The sequence below is a fragment of the Nipponia nippon genome, unplaced genomic scaffold (genome assembly GCF_047370975.1).
Source record: "Nipponia nippon isolate SJK-2023a ecotype South Korea unplaced genomic scaffold, ASM4737097v1 scaffold_20, whole genome shotgun sequence".
NCBI lineage: Eukaryota > Metazoa > Chordata > Aves > Pelecaniformes > Threskiornithidae > Nipponia > Nipponia nippon.
Window position 1 is genome coordinate 1966235 of NW_028262337.1, and position 9985 is coordinate 1976219.

The 9985-nt window shown below is 40.9% G+C and overlaps 1 long non-coding RNA gene across 1 annotated transcript; it reads left to right on the plus strand.

Moving 5' to 3' along the window:
• The first annotated feature begins 7276 nt into the window (after positions 1–7276).
• Positions 7277–9937, plus strand: LOC148055563 (uncharacterized). Its single transcript, XR_015705247.1, has 3 exons — positions 7277–8268; positions 8514–8618; positions 9254–9937. It is a non-coding gene; the product is annotated as an uncharacterized LOC148055563 (long non-coding RNA).
• The last annotated feature ends 48 nt before the right edge of the window (positions 9938–9985 follow it).

Genomic DNA, 9985 nt, shown 5'->3' on the forward strand with positions numbered 1-9985 from the left:
CTGAGCCTATGAGCTACATGTAATACCACTGAGTGCTGCTGAGACTAGCAGCTGACAAGTACTGAAGAATAAAGGGTCCAGACAGAGTAAACTGAGCTGAAGCAGGTAACACGTAAAACAGCTGCCTTGCTATGGAAGGCACATTGAGGGTGGAAATGTACAGCGGTCACTACTGAAAAGTCGGCATTTCCTCCCGTATAGTATGCCGAGACACCTGCAGACCCTCAGTTCCCTTACAGAGAGATGAGGAGCAGCTCTTGTTAGCAATTATCACTGTGCCAATAAATACTACCTCTTATATTATTTATTATTCTACTCCATTGTATTTATTATAACCTTTATAATATTAAGGAGAGCCTAACTACATTCATCGCGATAAGCCATAAGCATCATGCTTTATAACATTCACCTTACCCGAGATCATTGTTCTGCCTCAAGATTTATTGAGGAAAAAAGTTCCTCTGTTTTAAAGCAAGTGGTAGGGAATATTATAATGTTGGCTGTGAGTTTAGATAGATCTAATTCAGTTGTTTTAGAAAGATATAAACCCTAAATATGTTTAAACTCCAGTCTGAAGCATTATGCTTTCTGAGTGGAAAACAAAACACTTCCACATTATTTTTACAACAGTAGAATAAAGATGTTAATAATTGTTAAATTTACAGTCTAAGAGTCTCACTGTTGCATTTCTTATATTAATCCCCCTTGAATTCATAGGCTTCTGGAGCCCTTTGTCCATAGCTTCTAAAGAAATAATTGTCTTAATTTTGCTTTCCACTGCAAGTATTTTCTTAGTTGTTATGTTCCAGTCTCACTGCAGGAGGCAGTTATGAACTTTAATTTGGACAAGTCTTCAGTTTCAAACAATAATTTTTTTAATTATTATCCTATTTCTACTCTCTTTCTCATTTACGGGGGAATAATGGTCCTGGTGGAAATGACAGCCCCCTTCCCTTCTTATTGAACATAAACTGTCCCCTTTTTTTGACATATTTCAAACTTTTCAAAGCATCACAGCAGAGACATTCCGGTGTTTTTGGAAATTAACTGATGTTTGTTATTTCTGTTATCTGGATCGGTAAGGTATACATTTCTTTAAAAAAATCTCAAATGGACATGGAATTATGAGGCTGTCAGTGATTATATTCTGGTAAAGTTTGCTGTAGTGATGTGCAACATGTGCAAATAATGAGAGGACAGAGACAGAACATGGATCCAGCACAATTTCTGTCATGAGACCTTAGGACTTCAGTGTCTGTTTTGCTCTTGTGACTGAAGGATGTCACAAACAGGGAATTCAAAGTCCACTGACAGATTGTAAGTCTCTACTGATTCTTCTCATGTCTTCTCATTTTATAACAGCATAACTGTGTCATTCAGTGGAGTCACTCATACTTTATAGCAGAATAAACTGCAACAAAAACAGGCTGTTGAGGTTAGCTTAATGCTTACATAAACAAATTTCCATTTGTTTATGAGACCTTAAACTCTTGGTTAAATGCTGTAAATAAAGGGTAATTTGCTAAGAAGATATATTAAAGCAAAGTAAATTCAGCAAAATAATTAGAAACACAAGTTTCTAATTAGTTAAAATAACTCCAGAAAGAAGGATACTGGTGCAATATTGGTCTCATGCTCCTCACATGTGAGGTCCAGCACAGCATAAGATAACTAAATGCATACTTCTCAGAATTCAAAGGAAGCAACAAAAGCTGACATCCTCTGATACAGGCCTGGAAATTGTTTCAGTGAATGAAGGAATAGCTGATACACGCAGCTGTCTACTTAAAAACAAAATGAGACTTAAAGGAGCTCTGATCTTGTAGATAAATGTTTTGGTTTTTCTGTTTGGAAATTCCATTATAATAATGAAGTATCTTTCTCTGCTTGAACCTATCTGTAGCACACTGTAACTAGCAAGGAAAATTGTTTTTTATCAGACGTGTCCTAAGTTATAATCAAATGCAAACTGACCCTAGCTGCTGAATACCTACAGGTGTTCTGAGTTCCATATTGGCTCTGTTTACTTTCTGCATTTATCCTGCAATAATTCTATCAGCCTGCAAGTTCCCCACGTCACCTCAGTGGGCCTAAAACCAATGGTCCTCTTATCGTTTGAAGGAAGGGCAAATTACCAGATGATACCCAAGAGGTGGTTAAGAAGGTCATAGCTGTATGACATCTTCTGTGGTTTTTTTATTTTTCGGTGTCTTTAGTAATACTTGGCAGTCCTGTGATATACAGAAGAAAACTGAAAATTCCTTCAGTTTGGTGTGACTCTGCTTAGGCTCCTGGTGTTGGGGATAGTAAATCAGGAAGAAGCAAATGTAATCATGCAACGCCCAAAGCAGGGTATCTGTACAGATCTCCTATATGGATCTCATACCCCACACAATGATCAGCGATCCCTCCTTCTACAGGAATGACGCAGTTGGACCAGGAATTCAGCAGGCAGCTTTAGGCTTTCCAGTACGGTGCACTGAGTCAACACATAACTGAAGTGATTAAGGTTCTGGACTAATGAATACAAAGAAAGTTAAACAAACCCCTTGATTTTTCTGTATTCAGACAGTTCTCTTTACATTAACAGATCAGCTCTTCAAGGGAGTGTCACTGTAATCATAACTTCAGAAGTATCATCAGCAATACATACAATTCCCATTAAAGTCTTTATACCCAATAACTCTCCTTCGGAGATGTGGAGGAAAACGATTCATCAGCTAAATCCACAGCAGTTCATTCCAGGTGACTGTAAGGGCTTCTCACCAGAAATAGCCGTACAAGCAAATCCTTGTTAATGATTTGTAGCAGGTCATCCAAGCATAGTTCACTGCACTGAACCCTACCCAAGGAAGGGAAATTATGACAGCACAGTGCATGGGATTCAGTGACAGTATACAGTGAACCTTACAGGAAGTTCAAGTCTGTTCTTTGCTTATCTGTTGTGAAATATATGAAAACTGAAGTGAAAACTGGATCCAGTTATAATAAATAAGAGGGATTTGTATGAAAAAAATTCTCTTTCAAGAACTGTTCAGTTGTGATTAAAAAATGGATGACATGAGTTTGGTTAAATTTCTTTTTGCGGCTCTTATGTTGCTTTATTTTCCTGGGAGTACAGCAGTGGCTGCAAACATGGTCTGCAAGAGATGTTAAGAGAGCTTAGGGACAGATTCAGATAGCTGCGTGCAAGATGGAGATTGTTTTACATTAAATGGAGTCAGACAAACTAAAACACTTATGGCTTCAAATACATGATATTGAAGGTTGATTGTTGATGACACTTCTTTTCAGATAGCATAGTCGTGGAATGCTGAACTGTGAACAAAAATTTGTGTGCCCTTCTTAGGGCAGGAGTATGTGAATGTGCCACCAGCACCAGTAACAAAGGTATAACTGGCTAAATCAACCATTTTTTACTGTTCTGTCCATCTTGGAAATTCAAAAGCAGCTTCCCTTTCAGCATCAAAGCACTCTAAGTAGCAAATTGTTTGTGAGCTGCTGAAACAATTTGCAAATGAAATACAAAAGTAGATCGGCCGAAGTGACAGTTTTCACTTAACAAAGTATACTTTTCTGCTGCAGCACACAGGAAGCTGAGATTGATAGCCATCTGCTCCCACCATGAGTAAAAACTACTTTCACAAAAAAGGGGCCTCCCCATACCATAATGGACTTCAGACGCAAGTACCTCAAGATAAAGAAATACTGTAAAGCAATACTGACCTTCTGAGGGCTGATGGAGGAACTGAACTGTTCCTTAAATGTGTTTGATACAAAAGCAGAGGGAAAGCTGTGCTGATGCATATGCGTGCAACAATCAAATCCTGAACCGACTGACTGCCTCCTTCTGTTTTTTGAATGCTGATGGAAGTCTGGAAAAGTCAGATCTTTGTCTGATTTGTATCAGGAAACTTCATTTGATATGCGAGGAGGACTTACAGCAGCTATCTTACAGTAACACCTTCCCTGTTGCTGTCTGTGCCATTATCTGAAGAGTCAGCAATAGTGACTAGCATTCAGCCTCTGCCTAGATTTGATTTCTGTTAACAGAGCCATACTGGCTTACAAGTTGTGCCTTCAGCAGGCAGTACTTCATAAAATGTTCAGCAGGTACAGTACCGGTTATTGATATATAGCTACTTGGAACCTGCAGCTCACAGTCAGAATGTAACAGGTGTGCCTATAGTCAGCTGGATAACTGCACACCTCCTGGAAGTGCTAAATGCTTATTGATTGAATAGACTGGAACAGCTTTAATGCTAGAGTATATAATGTAGCTGTCATAAATTCATAGTAACTGGTGAAAAAAAAAAGATAGGAAGACCATTACTAGCTACAGATTTCCAAGTATTTCCTATTCTCCTGAAGAGTTCACATTTTTGCTGAAAATTATAATTATTAACTAGCGTACATTTCTTTTTGTGTGTTTTGGATGAAATATGTATAACAGAAGTCCCCGATCTTCTGATATTACAGTCCTATATTTCATTTTCCACAGATGTGGCTCTTGAAGGTAACAATGAAGGCAAAGTAAAATTTTGAATACAGAATATTATTTCTGTATTACGTTGACAGTGGGCCAGCAAAGGTTGGAGATGGTTATATCTGACAAACATATTAGCCCTACCTTGACACGGGTGGTCTTCCTATTTTTCCTACAGCTTTGGTCTGCTAGGTTTTGGCTGGTTGAGGGAAAAGTCAAAATCAGAGTGGTAGAACTGTAATAGCATTCCAGAATAAAGGGTGCAGAATGCAACACAGAGGAAATAACTCAGTATTTGAAAGAAAGAGAAGTGAGAGTAGAGAAGATACAGTGACATCTTGTCTGAGGACACCTTTGGAAGTCACCTGCACAAGCCATCACACTACTCCACATCACTGCAAATAGCAAAGACATGAAAAAACCCTGCCCTGCCAAATTCAAGCAGCCACTATTGGCTGCTTGCATGAAATTGCCGTTATTTCCTATGTTCACATGTGTTTGGATGGGCCTCTTGGCTTGTCTGAGAATTCACACTGAACAGGCTTCGTGTCATGTTCTCTAATGACAGGGAACAACAGCAATACCCGCTTTGGAGTCTCCTCATCCCGTTCCAAAAGCATTGGCTCAACTTGTGGAACTTGAGAAGTGAGTCCTGGTCCTGACAAGGAATGGTCATCGCACCACGCCTCAGCATTTCTCCAGTCAATAGAGGCTTGCATGGGTGGTCATTTGTTAGGACTCTTGTAGAACTACAGGAGAGATGGGACCCAGGTTTACATTTTACTTTGGTAAGTCCTCATCTCTAGCTGACCTCTGTTTTCATTTTTTACTGGCTGTCTCTTGGCAGGAAGACATGTTCAAAATATTACTCATGTATGCCTTATATTATTTACTAGTTATTATTTACATATCAGGCATATAACAGTCTTAAGAATTGGATTTAAGGAGGTGGTCGTATCCCCAGTAGAGCTCAGAGTCAGCGTCTCATGGTGGAAGAGCTGAGCAGCTCTGACACCTATCTTTGACCACCAGTGTTTTATCCAGCCCTCTAAACTGCAAGCTGAATTTCTCTGAACTTTTTTTTTTGTCAGCAAAAAAAAAGAAAAACAAAGTAGGGATTTGTGCTGAGTCTGCATCACGATCATTGCCAGATTTCCTGTAAGAGCTCCAGAAGAGGAAACAAAATATGAACATGAAGCGAAAAAAACTTGTAGCACTTTAAAAATCATGGCAATAAAGCTGCAGAACGTTCTCTCCAACATAGCTAGCAGGCATTCAGAAGGAGAGACACACCAGGAAACTAAATGCATAAGTGATCCCATGACTGCAATAACAGTAATAATTAACAATAAGTGCTTTTTAATTATATTCCCCTTTTTGCAAAGACTTCATGATGTCTTGCTTGTAAATGATGTAAGTTAATGATAAATTTTTTGTTGATTCTTTAACACAGACATGTGCCTGAGGTAAGTTACAAAATACATGATTGAACGATCATGTGGGATTTCAGATACCTAGTTGTCCTGAAGCAAAACGTAGGACTTCATTCTCCATTGTTCAGGCAAACCCTTGTGCAGGCAGTGGCTCTGGCACTGTTTGAGGCTTGCAGTGTGGATCGTGCATGAGGCTGGTCTCAAGAACTTAAATGACAGAACAGACAGAGGCCGGGTGCTCTTTCAGTAGCACATGTGCTTTGGTACCTGCTCCACCCGTGTGTCTGCAAAGGGAGTACCTAAGTTGCTGTTATAATCGGCAGAGTTACAGTCAATGGGCCATGTAGCATGCATGGTCTTGCACAGATGGCAGATGCTCTTGACAGTTGGAAGGCTGTGCTAGAAATAAAAAAGTTCTTGAAGGAAAAAAAAAATCTTCCCCTAGATACTGGGGAGAATTATTTCTAGGTTGCCCAACTCTCCAACTTTTTATTGCTCTTAATAGTATCTTAATTGCATGTGGAACGTTTCCCTGATTGTCTCCAGGTCCTTAAGTAAACTTTCATCTATAGTGAACATTATATGAACCTATCAGTCAGACATAACGTCTCTCAGGAATACTACAGTCCATAGGTCTATGCTTTTCTAGGAAGATTACATGGCCAGAAAGGAGGAGAAATCTAAAGTTATCTGTTCATGTTTCTGCATGTATAATGCAGGGAACAACAGCACTGGTAGTGGGCTAGGTCAAAACCTTTTCTGCCAGTTTAGCTTTCATCCTTTCCAGACTCTGCAGATTTTCATGGACTATTAGAGAGAGCTAGAAAAATCACCGCATCTCATGCCCTGATGCACTATGCTCACTGTTGCTTATTAAAAAAAACACAAAACAAAAATATTTTTGCAAATCAGGTTACCAAAGATTTGCTTGTGAAAATGTGGGTCACCTCCCAAGAGGTAATACCTACCTATACAAAATCTTTATAACCAATGTGTATGTATGTTATTTCTACTCATGATGCACAATGCATACCCATACAAAAATGTTGTGGTAGGTATTTATTTTAACAATTAACACGGGTAACTTTTTAACAGAGGTTTTTCGTAAGAGGTTTCCCAAACAAGTACTGACCTAGCCAATGCCTGCTGAACTTATATTAGGAGCCGGACTAGATGATCCTTTAAAGGACCACTTCCAACCCAAACCATTCTATGATTCTTTAATTCTATGATTCTATATTCTGGGACAAGAGGAAAAAAATCCCAAAGTACTTAACACCTACTGTTATTTCAGCACTAAGCCACTATACAATTCTTTTAGGCATGCTTCTCATAATTCTGCAGAATCCAAATCACTATGGTTTATGAAACTGATAGACACTAAGTTCTTAGCCTTGCTGCTGCTGCTTCTTCCAGATATTTAAAATAATAGAAAAGAAAATATTTGGATAAGAATGCTAGAATTCAACCACCCTCTCTTGCAGTGTTCACCAGACACTGATCTCCCTGATTTCACTAGTCAGCTGATCTTTGTGGGGTCACAAAGTTATGAAACCTGCACACGGTAGACAAGATTTAGTGTGGAGCTTGTGGGGCAGCAGATAATACCGAGTAGATATGAACGCACATCCTGTCCTAGCCGGGCATCTCCTCTGAAAATATAAAGATAACAAAGGAACAAGCTGACATCTGTGTGTCACAGATGTAAGGTTCAAGGATTTTTAACATCGGTTCACAATTCAGCACATTACAGTTTTCAAGCACTGCATTTCACAGCTACCACTATCATTTTGACAGTCATTAACTCCTTATATCTTCCCTTCCCTCTTAAAATAGTAAAGAGATGAGGAGGATTAACAGAACAGCCCTCTGTCAGAGGCACAGCCCGTATTTGTTTTCCTTTAAAACTTTATAAACAGTCACTGATACTGTTTCACTAGGCATGCCTATCAAAGGGGCTCGAGAGACATGCTTTTCTCTTGCGTAACAGCACACATCTGGCTTGCTCTGGGCAGGACAGTAAAGACCTTTCATGCACAGAACAAGTCATTGCGCAACGGAGACATGCTGAGTCGTCTGGATACAGAGAAGATTTCATGCAAACGATTGACATCACTACAGGAACGAGCAGTTGATTTCGTAAGACTTGTTTTAACAGGAGCGACCAGGAAAGGCCACATTGCAGCTATCAGAATTCTGCACCTCCTTGGGCGAATCATTCGGTCCTGATGTGGGACCGTGTGGCAGGAGATCTGGGCGTGCACCAGTGCCCTAACAGCTTTCAAAACTATCTGGGGAGCCAGCCAGAAGCCTGCAGCAAGCCAGGTGTAGGTCACAGGCTGCTAAGTGGTGAGGCTTGCACTTGATAAGCTGATGGTCCCTTTTGGTCCTCGTTTATAATCTGAATCAACTGCTTTCAGAAAACAGTTATCTACTCAATCCTGCACATGAGCACGCCTTCTGAATTCTTGATTTATTAATCCCTTCATTTCTTCAGACAAGAGGGGGATTCTTTATTAAAGAAGGAAAATGTATGATTCACACTTTTCTTTGATCAGTTTAGTATTCATTTTTGTCCATTTGCTACTTCACAGTTCTCCCTGGGAGAGGCTACCAACGCTCAGCCTGGCTGGATGTTCTCTGCCTTCTTCAACACCGCCGTGAGAAGCCCAGAGCTGGAGGAGAACGTCTGTGCTTTGGTATTATTCCCAAACTCAGCTGAATGTTGTGTCCAGAAGGGTTATCAGGTTATCTTAACGAATACAGATCTCTCTAGAGCGTCACGGAGGTGATTCTGGAAAAGGAAAAAAACAGAGGGAATTTTTAGCCATAGAAATGACTCATGTGTATTGAACTAGAGATATGGATAGAGGTCATTTGGATGTTTGCTTAACATTTTTTCCCTCATGTAAATAAAATGCATTATAAACCAGGTTATTTTGAGACTTACAACTAAATTGTGTATTTGTAACTTAACTCTCAGAAATCCTAGCGGTAGCGCTGGGAAACACCACACCTATCTCTAAGAGAGGAAAAGGAGAACCCAGAAGTTATAGCTCAATCAGTCTAATTTTATATTCGAAAAGCTATTAGGACAAATTAGGAACTGTTCATTTAAAAGCTCCCATCTAATCTGACAGTACAATTAGAAGGGTGAAGCCATAGGAAAGAAGTAAAGAAAGAAATACTATGGAAAATGCCAAGGGGAAAAAAAAAAGCAAATGGTCAGAAAAAAAAACATAAATTAATGAAAAGCTATTGGAGATACAGTTCTTCAGCTAAAAATTAGATCTATAATAGTTTAAAGCGAACCTTTATATTTTTTTAAATGCAGGAGGCATCAGCATTCCTAACGTACTGCCGTGTACCAGAAAAGAAGAACAGGGGACAATCGTCTGAGCAGCCCCGCTGAGGAGAGCAACAGTATTGTGACATCAGCGGGCCACTAAGCAATGACACGAGGGAATAACAGGGACATACGTCTGGCTTCAAACTTTTTTATATGACATTACGAGCCATCAGTATGGATAAAACTTTCTTGTGTTACTGTGATATAAAACAGGGCGGAGAGTCCTAGGCGTTTATGTGTTGAAGGGTATACAAAAATTGATTTGAAGTTGGCTGAACGTCCGTTACTGATGTTCCGTTTGATGTTGCAGGGTTTCTACGCGGAACGGCTGCGTTGCCTCCGTAGGCATTGACCCTTCTGGTGCAGGGCGAGGGCCGCGAACGCGATGAGGTAGATCCGGCACGAGGGGAGAGCGCCGGCGTTCATTAGCAAGCCCATTCACAGGCATTGCGTCAGCAAGCTCCTCAGAACACGCGGCCGTCGCGTGCGGCGGCTCTTCCCGTGCCCTGAGGGACGCAGAGGCTGCCGACGGGACGACCGCCGTGCCGTTCCGACACGGGGAACGACTACGCGGGTTTATCCGGGGGGCCCGCGTCCCCCTGCCGACGGCGGGCGCCGCCTGCCCGACGGGGACGCCCGCGCGGGGCGAAACCCGCGCTTCGCCTGCCGCCGCCCGCCCACCGCTTCTTCCCCGCCCCCCCGAGACTACAACTCCCA